This window comes from Tauraco erythrolophus, chromosome 1 (assembly GCF_009769465.1).
Source record: "Tauraco erythrolophus isolate bTauEry1 chromosome 1, bTauEry1.pri, whole genome shotgun sequence".
In the NCBI taxonomy this organism is placed as follows: domain Eukaryota; kingdom Metazoa; phylum Chordata; class Aves; order Musophagiformes; family Musophagidae; genus Tauraco; species Tauraco erythrolophus.
The window spans coordinates 64170753-64194423 of record NC_141465.1 but is presented as its reverse complement, the minus strand read 5'-3'; positions in this window follow the sequence as shown (position 1 = coordinate 64194423).

Genomic DNA, 23671 nt, shown 5'->3' with positions numbered 1-23671 from the left:
TGCCAGGTTACTCTAGGGAAAGGTTAAATTTACTCAGGTCAAGCTAACGTCCATTGTTTGGATACAGAGTAAGTTCTTCTATCACGAAGTCTACTTAAACTTAGATCAGAGATGTTCATTGTGTTGCTCTATAGCTCAGAGGAGCCTTTCATCCCATAGTCCATTCCCCGTGCCCAGGTTGTTCCCAGATCATGAAGCAACTTTTGGCCCAGCTTCTAAGAAGAATCCTATTTGATAAGTATATGGAAAAATACGCTTACAGAACTATGTCCAAGAAATTTCTTTTAGGAGTTAGATGCATCATGCTCCCTTGACAACCTGTATGCATAGCACTTCAGCAGGCAAGAAAATCATCTGTTCTCCAAGCAAAGAGGTCAAGAAATCATGGGCTTAAACTGAAGCAGGGAATAGTTATGCAAGGCAGCAGGAAAAATCTTTTAACAAGAAAGGTAGTGAAAGACTGAAAGATTTTGCTGGGAGCCTAGTGGAGCTGTCACTAGGTGTTAGACCTTAAAGAAAAATCTGATACTGGTATCAAGCTGCTGTAGCTGGCCCCACAGATCCTTACCAGCACTAATAGTGACTGGCCCAGAGACTCAGCTGCCTCTGATTCAATGGCTGGTTTTGGGGAAGCATGGCTGTAGGAACTTCAAATCAGCTGTGTTGGCAAAATTACTCCTGAGCTGTGAAAAGCATGCAAGTTAAAGCCGTGCTAGATACAAAAATTGAAAACCCAGATCTAATGAAGTCATTGAGATCATAAGAGTGTTAAGAGAAAAAATGATAACACACAAAAAAATAAAGAAGAGATAAAATCCTGAGACAAAAAGCAGAGCTAGGAAAACAGCAACTCAGCAACATCAGGGTTCATTCTGCTCCAAGAAACAGTGCTTAGTCTAGCAGCGTATTAGTCCTGGCTATCAAATACCTACGTGTATTAGCCAGGAAATAATTGCTGTGTACATTTTTTGCACCCTGCTTGCAGACTGTGATTGCACACAGTAGACGACATCTGGACAGAAGTGACCCTGGCAGGAAAGATTTCACTATCTACGTATGTTGAGGCCAACCTAGAGACCACTGATGGTGGTCAGATGGCAGGGGAAGCTGTTGTTGGGTGTGTCCATATCCATGGTAGCTCTAATGTTTTTTAGCTGATGGAGATCCACCCTACTGAGGTTGCAATGTCCTTCCTATTCCTCTGTGTTGTGGTGCCTTACTTGCGGCTAGCAGAGCCACCTCATGCTTTGTGCAAAACAGAAATTAGAAAGATTTTTCAAGGGTTACAATATTCTGACGGGGATGGACTCCTTTTCCCCCAAGGTAAGAGTTGCCCCTGGTCTTTATCATTAGTCATGCAGTGCTATTACCACTCATATTGTGATAAGGATGAATGGGCTGGTCCTTCAATAGCTCTGCTGATTCCTTTCATTCAGAAGTTTGAGAGTTATCACAAGAAGACACTGTTGCTGGATAAATGTCTAACCAGTGTATTTGGTTTATGTGGCAAGACTTGAGGGGGTGCAGGGGTGGGTTCTCCGAGAAGACAACAGGAGCTGCCTCCGTGTTGGACCAAGCCAGTTTCAGTTGGCTCCAAGACAGACCCACCACTGGTCAAAGCTGAGCCCATCGGTGACATTGGTAGCACCTCTGTGATATCATCTTTAAGAAAGGGTAAAAAATGCTGCACAGCAGCTGTGAGAGAGAAGTGAGACAATAGTAAACAACCCTGCAGACACCAAGGTCAGTGAAGAAGGAAGAGGTGCTCCAGGCATCAGAGCAGAGATTACCCTGCAGCCCATGGAGAAGACCATGGTGACATAGGTTGTCCCCCTGAAGCCCATGGAGGACCATGGTGGAGCAGATATCAACACTGCAGCCCATGAAGGACCCCACACTGGAGCAGGCTCCTGGCAGGAACTGAGGCCATGAAGAGGAGCCCACACATGAGCAGGTTTTCTGCCAGGACCTGTGGCCTGCAGAGCACCCACACTAGAGCAGTCTGTTCCTGAAGGCTGCACCCCATGGAAAGGACCCACACTAGAGCAGTTCATGAAGAACCGTAGCCTAGAAGAAAAGTCCACACTGGAGAAGTTTGTCAAGGACTGTGTCCCGTGGAAGGGACTTCACATTGCAGCAGGGGAGGAGTGTGAGGAGGAAGGAGCAGCAGAAACACAATGTTATGAATTGACTGCAACCCCTACTCCACACTCCCCTGTGTCACTGAGGGGAAGAAGGTAGAAGAGCTGGGAGTGAAGTTGAGGCTGGGAAGAAGGCAGGGGTGGGGGAAAGGTGGTTTTGATTGTGTCTTATTTCTCACTATCTTACTCTGTTATTAACTGGCAATAAATGAAATTAATTTCCCCAAGTTGAGTCTGATTTGTCTTTGATGGGGTAATTGATAAGTGATCTCCCTGATCTTATCTCAACTCGTGAGCTTTTCGTAGTATTTTGCCCCCCCGTCTTGTTGAGGAGGGGGAGTGATAGAGTGGCTTGGTGGGCCCTTGGCAGCCAGCCGAGGTCAACTGGCATGGCAGGGTCCCACATAACAGTGGGTGAGGACATGCATGTGGACAGAAAAGGATTAACTTCAATTTTACAAAGGCATCAGTATTTTCATCATACACACCTTTCTCCTTCACCCCACCGAGGCAGGGCTATTAAGTTTCATACCAGGTTTTCAGCTCCACTATAGTTACCAGGTAATGTATTAAAGTTCAGAAGATGCAAAATAGAGGTGAGAGTATCTTGAAGGATGCAATTGGCTAAAGTAACAAGAATTATATGTGCTCTTTTTAATGTGGCTGGCATGTATTTACCTTTGAGTTGCACATTGACAAATTACTTGGGAAATTATTTGCTCACCAGCAGTTTATAAAATATCTCAACTACTATAGTTATGCTTGTCAGGCCAAGGACAATATTCAAACAAAAATCTAAACATCATCACCAAATGATGTATCTTAAAATCCGATTCCCTTTTTCAAGAAGTTCCCAATTTCTCTGCTCCATGTCTTGCCCCAAAAGGAAAGCAGCTGCACTGCCATCCCACAGAGGGTGGGTACAGCCAGTCAGAACAAAAATAACAGCAGCTGTTCTGAATGTCACCACAGAGAGACCACAAAACCCACCAGAGAGAGGATCGGTGCAGTACATCTGTTGCTGTTATGGAAATAAAAATATCCTGCTGAGTCTCCAGGATCTTTCATTCCCACAAGCGGTCCTGTTCTTGGATGCCAGAGTGCCTTACAGTACAGAGATGAGAGTGAGTCTGAGCAGACAAGTATCTATGAGCAAAAAACCTATTAGAAATTTATCCACGAAAGTAAAGCTGAATATAAACCAGCTCTCCTATGTCTAAAGAACTTCAGGGCACAGACAGGATGTGGCTAAGCGAAATCTTCCAAATTTGAAGTCAAAAACCATTAGATCCAAAAGATCACTGCGTGGTGCAACGGCACAGACTAATTCCAGAAGTTCCAGGCCCTTACAGCCAACTATCCCCTTGGAGTACATGGGAAGATAACCCCCTCCTGTGCAGCACCCATTCCACTTCCCATTACTGTGGAAGCAGATTATTCAGCACATCGTTGTTGTTCCTATCTGACCTCTTCTCTGAGAAGGAGGAGTTTTTTCTACATGATTTCTTAGGAAGAAACTTCTACAAATACATGGCATTCTGGAAATCATAACTCAGATGCGAAAGACATAGTTCTTAGTAATTTACACAACTAAAACAAATTGGAATTCTCCGGAAAGTCGTTGAAGATAATTTGTTGACAAAGGATATTTTTTATAATGACTTCTTGCTAAATAGTCTTGTTTGTTCCTTGATGTATATGAATTACTGGAAGTTAATGTCTTACTGATAAAAGAGTGTCATGACATACTGACAGCATGCAGAAGCAGAGCTTTAGTTGTAAAAATTATTTATATTTTTGATAATATCACTATTTAAGAAAACATTTTAATTTTTCTATAGGTTATGGACTGGGTTTTTAGAAGAACATTTTCTATGATAATCATCTCATTGTGTTTACTATCAGGTCTGGCTGCACCTTGGAGTTTGCATTCCCTGAAAGTTTAAAATATTTTGGAAAGAAAAACATGGATTCTAATGAAAACTAGAACTTCTGAGCTTTTCCTAAGAAAAAGAAATGTCACCCAACTTATTTTTTCTAGAAAAATGAATCAACATTTTTTGTTAGCTTTTATATAGTTCTATAGCTGAAGCAGCCAGATGTCCAGACCCCAAGGAGTCCCCTGCTAGAGTTCAGAAATCCTTAGAGCACCTAATCATTAGACCTTAGAGCACTTATCAAAGCAGGGGTAGCTGTTAGCATGAAAACCTTCTCTGGCCCTATCTTCCAGCAGCTAGTTACATGGAAATTAGGACAGAGTATGTCAGCAGTTGGACTGTTTATTGTAGTACCCAGTTTGGCCAGCTGCAAGAAATTTTGGGAATATAGACAGTTGCCTATATCTGTAAGCTGTAGAGATACCAAACAGCATGCAAGCCCCTTTCAGCACTTCTTGCCTGAAGTTTCAGGTTTGTTTCTTTCGTCATGAAAATATAAACTCAACACAACCTTGTTTCTCCCCCTCACTAGCCAAAACGCCTCTGTTTATGGAAAAACTTCTTGCAGCTCTACACATGATTTCCTGCAAGTCTTCTTGAGAGCTGAGCTGTTTCAGGAACCAAGCTTCTTTTCTCATCAGTTTAAAGTGAGCTATTTGTTCTCATCTATGGTCACCATGCCTACCCTCCCTGCATAACACAGTCTTGGTGTATCGATTGGTCACCTTTCTATTGTCCTCTAGAATAAACTAATTTCTGTAACATCCTACAGGGAAAACAACCTGTATGTAACTCTGGCCTGTTGCAAACCCAGACAGGTCTTCACCAGGGCTACTTCACAGATTTGAGATGTCTTTGTGTATGACCATTTGGCCTGCCAGGCACCAGTAAGAAGCAGAAGTTGCTAGGAAGACGCAGAAGAAGCCCTACCCCATCTGCTTCCTCTGTAGGATGTAGGTGATATAATATGGGCAACCCACTATTACACAGGAATTCAGTGCTGAATGGTGAAATTGCTGCATATGAGCCAAACATTTTTTAAAGCCATTTATTCTTTGGATTTTGGATCCATGGATGACTTCTGGGAGGCAGCTCTCCGAGGCAGTGGAGCACAAGCTCCTCCAGAGCCCCTGTGGTTAACCCACAGCTAATCAATGCCTGCACTAGAAATATGAGTCCTCAGTATCGATTCAGCTAGAAATAGAGGTCAGTTCATGTCTGATTTTTAATCGAAAAATGTTCAATTAGAAATGTTTCTGTTCCACCTTATTTCCATGTCCAGCAGCAGAGCTTGCACAGTCTCCTAGCAGCTTCTGAGCATCTCAGTGCCTTCAAGAGCTGCAGGTTTCAAGAACTGACCTGAGTACATGACCACAGGCCCAAGTCTTTGTAGACTTATGCTCTACAGCTAACAGTCTGCAGAAGCAAACTTGTCCGACTCCTCCCACATTAGCAGTGAAGAGCATGCTCTGCATTGCACAACATGAGCAGGTTCCTCTCTCTGTCTTCCTCACAGTCTCACATGCTGGAGCCCGACAGTCATGCTACCTAACTGTGGCTCCCACATACATCAGTCCAGGACTGAGGCTCTAGGTCAGGATCCAAATGTTGGAAGTGTGGTGGATTGACCTTGGCTGGATACCAGCTGCCCACCAAGCTGCGCTCTATCACTCCACTCCTCAGCAGGACTGAGGGGAAGAAAATAAGATGGAAAAAAACTTGTGGGTCAAGATAAAGACAGTTTAATAAAGTAAAAGCAAAGACCACATGCAGAAGCAAAGGAAAACAAGATTTATTCACTACTTCCTATTGGCAGGCAGTGCCTAGCCACTTCTTGGGAAGTAGGGCTTCAGTACATGTAGCAGTTGCTCTGGAAGATAAACATCATAATAACAAATGCCCTCTCTCCTCCTCCTTTCTTTTAGCTTTTATTGCTGAGCAGACATCATATGGTATGGAATATCCCTTCAGTCAGTTTGGGTCAGCTGTCCTGGCTATGTCCTCTCCCAAAATCTTGCCTACCCCCAGCCTACAGATGAGGGGGCAATGTTGGAAAGATAGCCTTGATGCTCTTCAGTGAAGAAGAACAGCAGCTCAGCAGAAGTCAAAATATTGGTGTGTTATCAACACCTTTCTAGCCACCAATACAAAGCACAGCATTACGAGGGCCACTGTGGGGAAACTTAACTCCATCTCAGCCAGATCCAACAAAGGAAGTTTCCTAGATCCTGAAACTAGCTAAAATGCAAAGACCACTCCGTCAGTCATTTCTGTAGCAGAATGATTACTTTTAGACAGTGGATAAATTTTTATGGGAAATCCCATGAAATCAGGGTGTCCTCTAGCTTTATTTGGTTTGTTATTGTTAGCCATTGATCTACACAAAGAGTTCTCAGAGAAGCAATCTCACCAATACATAGAAAGTGATCATCTTTCACTACCTGAGAAGGACATCTTGGCATCATTTTTGCATTTTCTCTGAAAACAGTCTAGTGTTCAGCAGCTGCCAAGAGGGCAAACAGATTGTGAGGAGTTATTAGCAAAAGAACAGAGAACAAAACAGGAAATGTTATTATACTGATGCAACATATCCTTATCTTGAGCACTGGATGTAATTCTGGTTGCCAGTGACAAAAGGATATAACAGTGTGAAAAAAGTTACTAAAAAGAGCAGTAAGGATAACGGAGGTACAGAGGGCTTTTGCTACAAAGATAAAACAAATTGACTAGCACTCTGCAGCTGAGAAAAGGGAGGACTTTCAGCACTAGGAAAAATTACAGAAGGAACGATTTTTCAGTACCTTTCATGATAAAAGAAATAGACAAATGATCAGGCACATGATTAAAGCAGAGAATAGTACTCTTTCACATAAATAGAAACTAATCGCCACATGAAGTTGTCAAAAGTAGATGCACAATTGGGTTCAAAAGGCATGACTCAAATTTAAGAAGGAGATACATTGATTAACATTTAAGCTGCTGTTGCAAAAGCTACTTTAAAATGAAGATCTCCTTTGCAAAAGATTAACACTGGCAGGGCTCATCATCCTCTCTTTGGCCTGTTTTTGATGGTTTGTGTGTTTGGTTAACAACAGGATAAACACCTGGGGATGGCGGTTGGAGGATCTTGTGCAAGGTAGTGTGATAGTTCTTATTTTCTTACATTAATAGGGAAATTCAAAAAAAAAAAAAAAACAAAAAAACAAAAGATGGAGGTAACTCTTATTTAAGACTAAATACCTTTTTTCTTTTTTTTGTCAGTTATTTCATTTAATCTCACAAATAATGTGATTACTAATTCTACTAAGAGCCAAAAGAGCAATTTTCCTTCCCTGAAACTAGGAATTCCTGCAGAGCCTGGAGATCTGTTCCTGTAAGGTCTCAAGTTGTGCTTTTTGGAAAGGCTTGTTCCTTTCCTCCCCTTTGTTCTCACTTTGGAACAGATGAAAATAAACCTCGTAATAACAAATATCCATTCTTTGTGGCTCAGAAATGCAGATATACAGAAAACTATTTCTCTAGAGAGGAGCAAATGAAACTGATGGATTTTGAGCACTAAGAATAAATGTAAGGTTGGAAATTTTTGCATGTCTAAGCAAAGAAACCCATTATTTTGTGCCAAGAAATGGTTTACTTTTCCAAATCCCAGTTTCACTGAAGTGTCAAAGTCTTTTTGGGAAAAAGACTCTCTGGCACAGTCTCTTCTTTGGCATTTCTTATGAGCTGCTTAATTACCAGAGCACTGAGCTCTCTTGAAATCTCACCTAGTTCACTCACCTGTGCTAGATATTAGGGCCCATGGGCATTCTGCTCAGCAGCACGAGCTAGGCTTCTGGAGCCATGCTCTTCCATTATAAGCATTGCATCACTGACTATCACTTCACCTTTTTTTGTTTTTAACTGGTGACTCAGCGCTATTTGAGTGGAATAGGAAATGAAACCTATTTTGTGTTCAATTTGCCGTTGAAACATGAAGCAAACATTGCTCAGCAGAGGTAAGATCTAGACTGTAGACACATTACACAGGTTGACAGGGCCACCACTTCAACCGAAGACTCCATTTGCAATAAGGTGGGAAATCTGGGGAAAAACATGCATCGAAAAAAGCTGGTTTGGGCATTTCCGAGCCCCTCCATTACTGGGGAAACTACACCTTAGTGTCAAGGATAAACCATATTCCACGTCCTTCATCTTTACAGAAGAGCAATTGAAACAAGTCTAAAAGAAGGAAAGTTCAAGGATGCTTAGTTTTATTACCTAACATGGACATGTTGTTATCTCTCACGGTACATAAACATCCCTAATGCAGAAATAGAAGTAAGTAATAAAAATTATTTAAAAATATTTAAAATTAATATGAGTTCAGTGAACATCTGGCATGCGAAAACTGACAAATCATGGCATGTAAGCCCTCAGGTACTCCGGAGTCCATGGAGTCAGCGTACACCATGTACTGGACTTCCAAGCAAGTGCCAGCCACCCTGCATGGTTTGATTGGATAATTTCACATGAGTGAGTGCTGCAGCCTGTGTCTGGATTACTGATTAGCTCAGTAACGATCCTGAGGCTCTTGTATCTTAAGCAAATTGTCTGACATCCCCAGATGACATTACATATATGCACACTACATAAAATACTAATCATAGGCTCGGCCACTGAGCTGAAGATGCTCTCAGGTCATCTCCATATTGCCTCAGAAGCCTCAGTGCAGACATGCTCACATCACTGTGGATGTGATACAACACATGGGTGACACGGAGATGATTGGGTCAGACACTGCACATCCAGAGAGTAGTAAGATTTGCTGTTTTCTTACTTCGAAGAAGTTGTAGACTAGCAGGAGTCTTCTTTCCCAGTATTCATTTCCATTACTCAGGAAAAGGGTTATTTTTATGCATTATAAAGGATAGAGTCAGTTTGCTGTTCCCAAAGGCAATGCGAGCCAAGACAACATAGACATGGTCACAAGTTGTCTGTCATTCAGGCTCCAGCTGTCATGTATTTCTAGCTAAATATTGCCTGAATTGGGATTTAGAGAATAAGACGGACCCACATCTCAGGCAAAAATCCCATACATCTGATGTCTGGCACTGCCTGAACTCATTCAAGGTCTCTTCTATGCTTTAAATAGACACTCTACACACTCAGAACCCAACCCTCTGGAAAGAACAAGGATTGCTCTCCAACGTAAAATCATTTACAGCTCAGGCTGAGAAAAATCCACAATGCCCAGACAAGACTTTCAGTTAGAACACTTATTCAGAAACCAGAAAACCCAGCTTCTAAGATCTCTAGAGGCTCCTACTTCATGGGAAGAACTCTCCACCCTGCCCACTGAAACTGGGATGCTACATGTTGGGGATTATAAATCACAGGGAAGAAAGAGAACAGCCAAGAGTGAATTTGGCTCTAGTCACATGAAGCGTGGACGTTAATAAGAAATTTGTATTCTCAGGCTCTGACTCTTCTTAAGTGGGTTGGGCTCCCTCACAATTGCTTTCAACAAGCAAAACTGCACTACTAGGTACAAATTGGCCAGGAACCTCAGAAGAAGCATCAAGCGTCCTAGGAAGAGTTGAGGGAGCAGGTTCTTCTCTGGGGCAAGACATGTCACCAGTTTCCTGATGACTGCTCTAACCACAAGACTAGTGTGAGAATAAAGAACTGAGCGGGGGTGCACCATGCATTCAAAGCTGTTTCTGCCCCATTAGCATCTGCTCTCAGAAGAGAGATAGCCAGCTCGCATCATGACTGGGGGTGGAAGCAAGCATTTCCTATTAGTTCTCTCTACAGTCAACAGCAAGGGTCGAGAGTAACCAATTTAGGGAGTAGAGCTCCTTCTGAAGGTCTTAGAGGTCTTCACTCTCTGTCACTAACCAGATTAAACCATCCCTTTCCCTTTGGGAGGTGCGTGTGTCTAAATTAGGGCAAAGACATTGCTCATAGGCACTCATATTTCTAGCTCTGCAGGATATCACAGAAGCAATACCACGTTCATGCAAATTAATTTATCTCAATTTTCCCAGACAAACAGAAGTTTTCTGAATGAGAGTGCTTGTGTGGAGAGCTCTTTCCACAGACTTTCCTCCTGCTGCTATCAAAAAGCTTACTGATACTGTACAGTCAGTGTAGTTTCTGTCAGGTTGGTTTTCTGCCTTAGCAAAACCTCAGGTGTCAGATCTGACCTTTGGGCAACAACAAAGTTTGAATTTTAAGAGCTCAGCAGAAATGGCAGTCTATCATACAAAATAAAACCAGAAACTTGGTTTAATCTCTCTTTACATCACTAGCAAAAGCACTCTTTTTCTATGAATTCATATGCTAAAGGATGGAAAAACACAGTTTAAAAGTAGTCATAAGTAGAACAACAACTCTGTGGCTGATAAGCCAATGAAGGAGACATATCTGTAAAGCAATTGCTACATTATACACTCTTTGAAAAATAGCTGGGAGATACTAAACTCCTTAAGTTATTAGTCTTATTAAAAATATTCTGTTCGGTTTGCGTTGCCTTTCTGGAATAGTTTACTATGAAGTTTCAGAAAATACTGAACTACAAGAATGTGTCTGATGAGAAAATCTAAATCAAAGAAAAATTAATTGTCTGTAAACGCTTTAAATCTAGATGGAAACTACATACATTTAGCAAAAGAAACAGAAAATTAACAAGATTGTGGCATGTTTTCCAGCGTATTCATCACAACAGAAGATTAGCATGTCAATCCAGCATAACAGCACACATCCCAACCACATTTTCAAGAAACAGCTCAAGGAAAGCAAGGACATACCTCTGGTCTGCAGATTGCAGAAGAAACTTTCAAATGCATGACTAGGTACTGCAACAAATGTTAGTATAACCTCTTCTAGCCAGTATGAAGAGGAATGAGATTATGTGCAAAAAAAAACCCACCCTGAGATTGTACACTTCAGTGGGCATACATTTCTGTTATGTTTTCTTTCAGTCAATTAGTCAATCAATCAATCAGCTTCCCACCTGTAACCATTTTTTTCCATCAGCTTCACCTCTAACTCCTTACTGGAACTTTCACTTGCCAGTAAATATTTCCTGTCTTCCAGCTAAAGTGGAAATGAGCAATTCTTTTTTTTTTTTTTTTTCTGCTTTTTTTCCCTCCCTCCCTTGTTGTTGTTGCTCTTTCGAGCTAGAAAACAGAAATCTTATAATGGAAAACATGCCATTAAATAGCATCTGCACATCATTGTTATGGACAACTCTACCTACTGTCGTAGCTAAAAAGGCAGAATTTAAGGAGGTTGTAAGTAGTAGTTGTCATAACTATTCAAAAGCTCATATTGACTCTAGGAGCAGTTCAATTCCAAATACACTGTTATAACTGCATTTATGTCTAGTCCATGCATGTTCCTGCACCACACCATCAAAAAAGTCTGTGACGTTCCAGGTATGTTCTGGCTTTTTTTTTTTCTATATATATGCTGAAGTCAACTGAACTCACTGTAGGTCGATGTGCTCATTTGTATGCGATTATTACTATCTCCTATTTTTTCTGTTTTGCTCATTTGAGTCAAACAATGTCTAGAAAGGAGTTAACTTCTTATGGCTGCAATTCTGGGTAAATTCATGAGAATAAAGAAGCATCCAGAAGTTTCAGTCAAAATGTAATATAATAGGAAGCAGTAAAAGTATCATCTGCATCAAGACAAAATAAATTAGTTGTAGATGCCCCATCCCTGGAGGTGTTCAAGGCTGGGTTGGATGAGGCTTTGGGCAACCTGGTGTAGTGGAAGGTTTCCCTGCTCATGGCAGGGGGATTGGAACTAGATGATCTTTGAGGTCCCTTCCAACCCTAACCATTCTATTCTATGATAAATATTTATGTTCTGAAGCCTAAGACAATAGAACAGTGATGACAAAAGAAGTAGAACCTACTCTAGCAAAATGTTTCCAGGTGATTTTCACCAACAGGGTCCCTTCAGATGGTCCATTAAAGCTTGAAAAGACAAAAAATAAATTTACTGCAACAAACAATGGAAATACCAGCTCTTGAACCAACAGACAGCTAGTTGGGGTTACTCAAATTGTGGCAAAAGACAAATTCTCAGAAGGATAAAAAGCAACTGTGGAGCCTGTTGAGGAAATGTAATGGACAATGATGACAAACTTTGTTGACACAAAGGAACAGGCAGTGATAGACAAAAAAGTTTACAATGATAAATTTTGAAAAATCTCCATCCTTTTATTGCTTTTATAGTTCAAGTCATAGAAACATGACAATAGCTGTTCTGGTTTAGGCCATCTAGCTACGTACTTTTTCTGTAGTATGGACTATTACGAAAAATAAAGGGTAAATATCTAGCATACACCATAACACCACCTCAGTACTCTCCTCACCTCCAACTGTTCTCAGTACCAGGAATTTCCTTAGCCTGACATGTTTTGTCTGTTTATTCACCTACTATTGGATCTACCTTCCAAGTCTGGTCTCCCCAGGAACCTGTGTGGACTTCCTACTTCTGCAGTATCCTCTGGCAAGGAGTTACACAAGGCTGCTGTCTCTTTCCTGCAGCTCTATCATCTTTTTCTGTTTAATGTACTGGATGGACAGCACTGAGATTCTGCTAAAGTTTGATGAAGGAATGGGTAAAAACATGAGAAAATACCCCTCGACAAGAGCTGATGTCTCAGATCATGCTGCTTACTGTAGGATATAACCTTTTTTGCTCAACCTGTTGACCAGGGCAACTGAAAGTCCATCAGATGCAACGCATAGAAAAAAAATCTTAAAACCCAAACTTGTGACCAGAGGAGAGAGACATTATCTCACTGCGTTCCTGGCATGGTACTGCCGTGTACAGTGGGGCTTCAAAGGACCATACTTGAATGCTGGAAACAGTACGATAGCCATAAGAACACAGACCATCAAACAGCTTCTTAACCCTACAAAGGCTGTTATTTGAGAGTAGTGCTTTTCACGCCATCCTGATCATCCACCCTTGCCTTCCCTGCCTCTCCAGTGCCAGAAAAAAGTATTTTGTGTCCCTACATGGCAGAAAGTTAGGAAAACAGATCTGTCTAAGAAATAACTGGCCGAGAGGAACAACAAAAGCACAGTTATTTTTCAGCTGGTTTGGTTCTTGGGCAGGTTTCATGGACAGGCACCTGTATTGGCACAGTAGAAAGGGCAGCCTTGGGGTGGGTGTGGGAAGACGGAGGGAGCAGGACAGTTTGAACTAACAAGGACAGGGAATAAGCACCTGTCAGACCATGCTAGAACACTATTAAAAACGTGTCACAACTCTCCTGATTTCCAGCTACACTGGATGGCTGCACCAGCATGATGCCTGCAGACACTTCTCTGATAACTTCATATTGAGTGAGTGTTTGCTAACAAAGAAACAACAAAGAACACTGTTTTCTTCAAGAGAAAAGTTGACTGTTTTAATACCTCCCAGGGTTTAAAGTCACCTTAATAAGGGAAGACAGCTCTACCGTTTTTCTGAGGGATCACATGGTTAATTGTGTTATGTAATAACAACAGACTAACTCAGAGAGAAAGTCAACAGGCTGCCTGACTCTAAATATTTGCTGAGTAAGCATGATAAAAACATCTCACTGTAAATATACAACTTCATTTGACACCTATTGCTACAGGCAGTGGCAAACTGCCATAAAAAACGGAGCCACACAGACCAAACAAGCTACACAAAACTCAGCAGGTTTCACGTGGGTTTTTGTTTGTTGCTACAGACGGGAAAAGGAAGCGAAATACTAAAGAAACTTTAGGATTCAGACACCAGAATGTTATCCTGATCCCAGTGTTTCAGCAGAGCTCAGATTTCACATCTTGAGTGCTGGAGATAAAATCCGTGTCAGCTGAATTAGCCATCGCCCAGCAGCTGCAAATGTGCACAGCTCTCTGCTGACACTTTGTCCTGGTTTCAGCTGCAATATTAGGATGAGAGGACTTTATACTAAATGGATTTTTGGGTCCAGGAGTTGGATCCGGAACTTGTTCTCTCCACTCTGTGCATCGTCCTGGTATGGCAGTGCCTCTGGGAAAATTTTTTCCAAAACACAGAGCTCTTCTAGCTGTTAAAAAGAAGAGCTAACTCTGTCCCAGCTGAAACCAGGACACACTTGTAGGCAAACAGGCCAACGGGACACCAAAGCACACTGAGAGCTCAGAGCAACCCAAGATCTCCAGGAGCACTTATATTACTATGTCACTCGCTTTGGTTCAACCACCACTGTGTTTGGAAACTCATGAGAATAAAACATCCCAGGCAGTCTTAGCTGCACCCCAGGTAGTCTTAGCTAACAGCTGGTGGGGACAAAACCCATCAGCCTGCCCACATGAAGTGTCTGCACAACCAGTGCTGCAGCATGGTGAGGGTGGATCAAGCAAGAGGAGAGAGACTTCATGTGGAATCTCTGGTGCATAGGAAGGGCTCTTTTTAGGGACCCACTGTTGGCTGCATTCCTTGGCCTTGAGGGAGCACGTGAGGAAGCACTAAGGATGACAGGTCCCGAATCAGAGCCGAGACACTGCATGAGCAGCCAGTAGGATGGTGACAGCACAGAAGTGACATGGCCACAGTGCAGGAGCCAAGCTGGCTTGAGCTGACAGCAACGAGATGCAGCTGGAGCCGGCACCCCTGGGAGGCTGCCCATGCAGGTGCAACATCAGAGCAAGGGTGGCTTCAGCTTGGATGTCCACCCGAGCCCTCAGAAATGTCGTCCAAAGCCATCATTCAGCTGGAGGCTGGATGGAGAGGGGAGAATGTAGCAGCGACCTACCTGTCTGCCCTGGCCTGGAGCAGCTGCCTGGGCTGCTGTTGAGATATCGATCAGATTTTCAGCAGCTCCTTTTGCCACTGTTGAAAACAAAACACCTGGCTTGGCCCGGCTGATGGCCTGACTCTGCAGAGCATTTCTTGTGCTCTTCTCCAGCATTTGTTGTTCCTCTTTTTTTTTCCAGAAGCCTTCATAAGTAAACTGGGTCCTTTGGCTGCAAGACAGCTCTTGGCCTGAGAAATAGGTCAGCTGAAGCTATTGCAGTCAGCATGTCTCCCTTCAGCCCTTTCCAGTCCCTAACCAGAGCAACACATAGACTTACAGCATCTGTAACCAGAGTTCATCACATGTCACAAGCCTCCTTTTCCTCCCCAAGGCATTTAGGATCACCTGCAGGTGGTAACATCCTGTACTCCATTATGAAATACAGGTGCGAGTTTTCAGCATAGGTCAAAAATATCTGCTTCCACAGTTCTCCTCCCCCTCAAAAGTGCTCTGTACTCCCTGCTTGGAAAGACTTTGCTGACAACAAACCAAGAGATTTTAGGAGAAGAAAAAATCTACTCTGTATCTGTAGCAAGGGAATTTCCACAACAGAGAGTCTTGAGAGGAACACAGTGATCCTGGAGGTGGCCCAGTTCAGGAAATCAAAAGAAGATCATCAGGCTGATGGGAGTTATCTTCAAAGAGAAAAGCCAAGAGCAGTGAAATATGCCCATTGTAAGTACATTTGTGGTTAGAGAGAGGTACATACAAAAATAAAACAGCACTTTGCTGCTTCACATGTCCCACGAGCAGCTCAAAATGCTACATGTTATCTTAGTCAGTAATTACGTAGGGTGCTGCTGGCTTTATTCCTCCTCCCTTCTTCTCCACCAAGCCAGACCAGCCCTCAAAGGCTTTATAATGCAGCCAAATCTAGGTCAAATTGACTGAACACTTCTAAAGAATTAGAAGGATTTTTTTTTTTTTCAATTAGCCTCTTCTTCAGTTGAGATGGCATTTAGCTGCCAAAGAAAAAGTCATACAGTTATTTTTAAAAATGGCATGCTTTCTTTTGCAAAATACTCGCTTTGATTTCACCCTCATTACAATATGGCCAAGAATTCTCATTTTATTTCCTGTGAAATACCATCTCATACTATCCACCAGGACGGTACTCCATAAATGGAAATAGGCACAACCCTGTATTATCCACATCCTTGAGAGAAATTTATGCAGTGACTCCCTTCTCCAGCATTCTAAGCCAATTCCAGCTACGACCTGTTTGTAACTCATAAGTGCAGGTGTATGAGTAAGGTGGTTGGTTTTTGTGAGAAGCAGCTGTGTGCCGCTGAGTGTGAGGAGAGCAAGCAGCAGCCTTTTTTGGTGGGTTTCAAGGAAAAGAGAGACAGAGAAGAAGAAAATAAACAAGTGCATGGCCTGACTCCCAGATTCCTGAATCCCCACCAAACCTACCAAGCCCCTCTCTCCTGTAACTCCCAGCGTCCCCCAGGATACCGGCAGCTGCTCATAGCCTCCCCGCAGCTGGAGCAGAAAACTTCAGCTTTGGCAGCAGGGTACATTTAAGGGCCACATGAAGCATGCCTGGGGCTACTCTGAGACCCTTCAGTCACTAAATGATCTTCGTGTGTCCTAATGCGTATATTACTATAAGACTTTAAGAATTGCCATCTGAGCACTCGCTACAAAATCCAACTACTACTGAGATTTCCTTGAATTGATGATAGAATTACAAACCACTCTGTCCCAGCCATCCTGGGCTAATTGCTTTAATCACTTTCTGCACTTCTATCTTCACCGTTAGTGCTAGAACTCATAATCTACTTTTTGCCTGAGCCATGGTAGAATCTTTTGATTTGGCTACATATTTTTAATTGTATTATTATTATTATTATTATTGTTATTATTACTGTTATTAGTCAGGCATTAACCCAAGTGCAACATTTTGCTCCACAGAGATTTTGGCAAAGGTTCTAGATAAGCTTTGAAACCACCCAATAACTTCTGTTTTGTAAACTCTGTTCAACTTACAAACCATATGACTATAGGTTAATAAAATAAACAAAAAGAAAGAAAAAAAAAAAAAAAGGCCACATACCCAAGAAAAAGAGGGTTTGCTAGGTCCCCTGGGTCCTGGGCACGCCCTCCAAGGCAAGGATTAGACTGATCATTTCAGATAGAATCATAGAATCATAGAATGGTTTGGGTTGGAAGAGACCTCAAAGATCATCTAGTTCCAAATCCCCTGCCATGGGCAGGGACACCCTCCGCTACACCAGGTTGCAGAGATAGCACATAGCAGAGACACTGCCTGTGAAATTAGACTCCCAAATCTTCAGAGCCAGGGAGAATGGGCCAGTGCTTACTGCTCTCAGAAGCATTGTGATGTTCAGTTTTGGATGGTCTTCATGATGAACCCAATGGCTTCTCTCTGATGGCAGCCCTGAGGCAATCCTTCTTCAAGGACTCCAGGACTACTGACTCTTGCCTATTGTCCATCTGCAGACCAGAGCCCTACAAACACTGCAGCATCCCAGACTACGAGATTTCCTCACCATGTGACCATTAGATCCATTTGTTTCCAGCTCAGTGGACTAAATAGTTAGATCAGGCACAAATTCTCCATACTTCACCACAGTCAAGTGAGCTGTGGGAGTCTCAATTGCCTGGGGAGCACACAGTTGGTAATGGTCCTCCAGGCATCAGGCGCAGCTGATCTGCTGGAATGCAGATCCCAGGTGAAGTGGTTTCCATTGCAATAATCAATGGGAAGTGTTGCTCAACAGAAAGCAGTCAGGTCTAACTGACACATGTTGAAAGGTGATAAAGAAACACAGCTCTACAGAAATTCTTCCTTCCACATTTCCCAACTAATTCTGAGGCACTGAATTAACATCTTAGAAGGACATGGAGCTGCTGGAGCAAGTCCAGAGGAGGGCCACGAAGACGATCCGAGGGCTGGAACACCTCTGCTATGAAGACAGGCTGAGAGAGTTGGGGCTGTTCAGCCTGGAGAAGAGAAAGCTCCGGGGTGATCTTATTGCAGCCTTCCAGTACTTAAAGGGGGCCTACAGGAAAGCTGGAGAGGGACCTTTTACAAGGCTATATAGTGATAGGACAAGGGATAATGGCTTTAAACTGAAAGAGGGTAGATTTAGATTAGATATAAGGAAGAAATTTTTCACTCAGAGGGTTGTGAGGTACTGGCACAGGTTGCCCAGAGAAGTTGTAGATGTCCCATCCCTGGAAGTGTTCAAGGCCAGGTTGGATGAGGCAACCTGATCTAGTGGAGGGTGTCCCTGTCCATGGCAGGGGAGTTAGAACTAGATGATCTTTGAGGTCTCTTCCAACCCTAACTATTCTATGATTCTATGTACAGACTCAAAGGCAAAAAACCTCATTTTTCCACTAAATTCCCCTGCTAGTTCATACAAAGGATGGGGAAAGCACTAAAAATAATTACGGTGTAATTCAAAACAACTGATATGAGAATATCTCTTTTTTTGATCCCTCTTGATTACAATGGGTTTATTCAGTGTTGTGGCTTGGCATTATTAGCAACAGAGCTTCGTTATGATCTTATATAAACAGAGCGGCTTTTTTTTTTTAAAGGGGAGAGCTTCATCCCACCCAGCTTTCAAGCATCACTAGATGGAGGTATCACACAGCATGCTGCTGCGGTGGTTCGGGATCCCCACAGCTGCTTCCTATGGCGGGTGTTACTACTCCCTCACCAATCCTCATCCAGGCACCCCTGATTTTTTCCCTGCCCTTAGTTGTTTACCCTTTTGGAAGTAACCCTTTTCTCAAAAATATAAGCAAGCTCATCTCCTAAATTAGGTATCCAACTAACTATGTGTCTCAACCATCCAAAAATGTCAAACATGCCGAAGTTAGTGGTTTTTAAAAAGTGATAGCAGACGGTGCTGGCACATCCTTGGCTCATTTAAATCCATATGTGTATCAAGCCATTCAGATCAAGGCTGAGGAGACATGTTTTTGTGAAAAACTTGGCTTTTCTTGCAGAAGTCAGCATGTGTTCTATTCTCTTCAGTCTCTGAGGAGAATCAAGTCCCGTTTACTCTAAAAATACAGGAATCGGAGCCAGATATCAAGCAGAACCAGATGTCACGACCCAGAAGAGAGCGTACACAGATGGTAGGGGGACATATGGCACACAAGTTCTTTCCCACTGTGAGTGTCCCTGTCAAGATGGCTCTTTAGCTTTTTCACTATTTGTTCCTGTAAGCAATATGTAGGGGAGTTAACTGCCAATTTTCTTCTGTTTTAAAGGGACAGATCAATCTTCTTTCTTGTAACTCCCAAATATTCTGCTTATTCACCATTTCAGAAGAGGGAGAATTTATAACCTCCTTTGCCCATCCGTAACTTCTTTACTTCTACAAAGATGCATTTAGAATCATAGAATGGTTAGGGCTGGAAGGGACCTTCAAAGGTCATCTAGTCCAACCTCCCTGCAAGGAACAGGGATATCTCCAACTAGATCAGGTTGCTCAGGGCCTCGTCCAACCTGGCCTTGAACGTCTCCAGAGATGGAGCATCCACCACCTCTCTGGGCAACCTGTTCCAGTGTTCTACAACTCTCATGGTAAAAAATTTTTTCCTAATATCCAATCTGGATCTACCTCCCTCTATTTTAAAACCATTACCCCTTGTCCTATCACAACAGGCCCTCCTGAACAGCCTCTCCCCATCTTTCTTGTAGGCCCCCTTGAGGTACTGGAAGACTGCTATAAGGTCACCCCGGAGCCTCCTCTTCTCCAGGCTGAACAGCCCCAACTCTTTCAGCCTGTATTTGTCCTGACACTTCTCCTATGCTCCATTTGAAATGATGTGGTTGTGGCACACCTTACCCAGAATGTACAGACTTAGCTGATATGGTCTGAGTGTGCTTCCCTAGGAGAGAGACGTAGGACGAGAGTAGATAGCTCAAATTTCTTTCCAAATCCAATTGCTTGTCCAAGACACCCATTTCCATGGCACAGAAGAATCAGTCACGCATATTTGAAAAACAGAAAACAAGTGAACAAATAGCATGGGTATTAGAAACAACATGCTCAAAGAGAGAAAAAGTATCTGCTTAGAGACTTTAATGTGGCCCTTCCCACTTTTCAAGGACTTTGTACATATTCTTAGTATAAAAACTGAGCAAGAAGGTGCAAAATATCAAAATCATCACTAGACATTGGAGGAGCAGCAGCACTGGGGTGTGTTACCATGGACGATGCAGGAAAAGGAAGCACTCCCCTGATACATATTGCTAGTGAGATAAGGGAAAGAGAGAACACGGATTTTAATAATTGCCAACAGAAATAAAGCCCATTAGGGTAACTGCTTAATGAAAGAAACAAAAAATCAAAACACACTAATGACACAGTGTTTAAAATTCCCCTTCTACCACAGCCAATGCTGTGCTCAAAAAAAAATTAGGGCAAGATCAAATGAGTGGCCAGGGGCAAAAATGAACCAGAGAAAGAATTTACACATCTAAGTCACCCGGCCTGGAGCAGCAATTCTAAACCAACCTTGCTGGAGCAGAAAATTCACTCTAGTGACTTAGTGAGCTTTCTACCTTTCTTCAGGGTGAAATGTCAACTCCTGATAGTCACAGTCATTGTCAAGCAGAGCTCTAGCTCCAGCAGTAATGCCACAGGGACCCAGGTGCTCTCTTGGAGGAAGTCACACGAGTTGTACTTTTAACTGTGAACGTGATGCCCAGCAGACATCAGACTCCTTTTTCCAATCAATTTCAACGTAGGAAGCAATCTTAGAGTGGGCTGAGGACACAAGCGGTTTGTACTGCTTTCTAGCTCACTTTTAGTGACTAACGTTCAGTTTATCTCAACAAATGGGTCAAGTCCTGTTTAATATTACCCCATCTTAAAAGAGAACAAGCATACATGTCAAGTGGTGTACTTTGCTCTTACACTCAGGAATAAGAAGTGTAGGGATGAGAGGAGGAAACTATTGCGCCTGCCTTCATGTGTTGTAATATCTATGACTAAAACAGAGACCTGGGAGTACTCTGGAGTAAAGCTGCTAGCCACCGATTTTACTTACTTGTATTCTGAATCTCTACAATGCAACACATCCTTAAGTATTTCTAGGGAAAAGAATGTCTCTTCTTAACCCAGATTTTTATAATACATTAACTGTATTCTGCCTGCTTCCTCTTCAAGCTAACTGCAGCTATGGAAGGAAGTACAGTAGTTAAACCACCACAGCCTCTGAACAAAACGCAGAATGGGCTTCCTCCTCTAGCAAAAGCTCAAGGCAGCAAGATAAAGGGGAAATGTGAAATCACTTTTGTGCTTATCTACCTGCTAGGATGCAATACAGAGGTAAATTAAAAGGAAAAAAGGAAAAACTCCACCAGGTTGTAACAACTTGTTCTGGGTTTGGGCTCAGAGCGCATCATCTTTCCCATTACATATGCCTCTGTCCATCAATTACTACAGCCATAAATGTGTACATTAAAACATGAAACAGGCTATATCTCAGCACTAGCTGACATAAAGGCAAGAAAGTGGGATATGGGAAGAAAATTATGAGAGAAAAGTCTCACAGAAAAAAACAGCCTCACAATATGGATGGAAAGATGCAGTGGAATTAGAAAATATAAGACAAATTAATTAGAAAAGGAAGGGGTAATCTGGAATGCCAAATAAATTGACAGGAACAAGCCAACAGAAGTATCACATAGGTATGGTTGAAAAGTAAAAAACGGTGCAGAGAATGCTTTCAATGTATCTTACACCAGATAACATTCAGATCATTTTTTATGTCAGCATAGATGTACAATAAACTTAAATATATCTACCACATTTTGGTGAACAAATACTTTTTCACAGATTACATTGCATTTGCCTTTTCCTTCTGAAGATACCAAATTTCCAAAAGCAGGCCTCTGGCCGAGTAATCGTTGTGGGGTTTTTTAATGAAGAGCAATCAGCACATCTGTCTCTATGTGAATTCTTTTATTGTATTGCAGAAAAATCAGTGTATTTTCCTATGTGACTTGCAAAAAAAGTTTCCAAGGAGAGAAAACAGAGACAAAATTTAGCTTCAAAATAAAGTCCCATGATAAAAGGATAAGCCACTTTGTGTCCTGCTACATTCAAATAGTTAGCTAACAATTAACCACAATAACTGAAACCTTTCTCCCACACTCATTTTCACACAAGAAAACCGGAAAGCCTAAATAGTAATATTAAACGTGATTGTTTAAAATAAAGTATCAGGTAGATAAATGCTGACTCGCAGTCATCTGTCTTCACTTAAGAGTCTTTAGGAGTCTCATTTAGTGGGAAAATATTTGTTTTGAATATTGCAGCAAACCTCTGAAAAGAATTACTAAAAAAGTGGCCAAGAATCATAATGGCACATTCACAAAAGAAACAAAAAGTACCAGCACAACTCCATGCAAATCAATGTACATACCTGTAGTACTGCAAATCTTAGAGTCATTAGTATTTTTTTATTTAAAAGCATATGAAATTAGAAAGTTTAAAAAAATCTACCACAATTTCAAAATCTTTTCTGAATTATTTCTCTAATTCTACATGGAAATAAGAGGGTTTCATTTTTAAATACAAGTGAAAAAAAATATTTAAAGGAAAGTGTAGTGTTCAACACTTTTCTGAGCAAGCCTATGTCTAAATGCAATGTAAAAAATTGACAATAATGATTATGTAAACTCTCTAGGTTCTTAAATTTATTTTTTAAAGATTCCAGCCTAAACTTTATGCATTTCCAAAGAAGACTAATGCAACATCTACTAGAGCAATAGGACCTCATCTGATGGATCTATCTTGTTCTCAATTTTCATGGTGACATCTCAGAAGAAGTCTCTAATGAATGAAGGCTGTGGAAAATCACACAGTTGTGAGTCTCACAGCCAGGAGAATGAGACACTGCTCATAAGGAGTATTGCTAGACTTTCTCAATGAAAAAGGTACCATGAAATGTTACTGCAAATCTTTCACTTTAAACATATGTTCCACTCCTGGACCTTGCTTTCTCTCCCATCAATATAGCCCAACAAAGAGTGTATTCTACAACATTCACACTTCTGAGAACCAGTTGAAAGAAATTCAGTGACAGATGCTATCCTGGCAATAAAGTTAATGTAAGAACCTATTTAACTTCAAAAAAGAACCAAAAAAGCAAGCAGAATTCACGTTTGCATTCAGATGATGCACTCAGAGGCTGGAGAGTGAAAACTCTTGCCACTTCAGACCACCTTGAAAAGGATGCAGCATGCCATTTTCTCACGGTAATGCACACAGAACAATGGAATTGGGGTTCAGAAATACCAAGATACTCCCAAGCCGGCTGATACAGCTACATGCCTCAGATATTTTCTTTCACAAGTAGACAAGATGTTATTTCTTGTCATTAGCACCTGATCATGTTTCAGAACTGGCCATTTTCCACTCTTCAGGATACCTAGTTGTTTGATAGATTCTCAGTGAATTTCTGTGCTTGTAGTCAGCACAGTTGAGACAGGGAACGGGAACATCTGTTTTCCAGAGTAGCAGCACAGCCTAGAAAGCTTCCAGTTTGCAAGAAATCTGAAGTATTTTCAGCTTCCTGACCATTTCAAGAGACAAAGTTTAGAAACACCCCATAGATCAGATACCACAGAACTATTCAACAAATGTCTAAAAAGCATTCCGTTTGGTGAACACATTTGGTACCAACTGTTCAGCTGAAACACGTTTAGTGTTGTGAGGAGTTTTAAATATACCTGCTATGCCATGTATTTTCCCAACCCCTCAAGAAGCAAGGATAAGGCA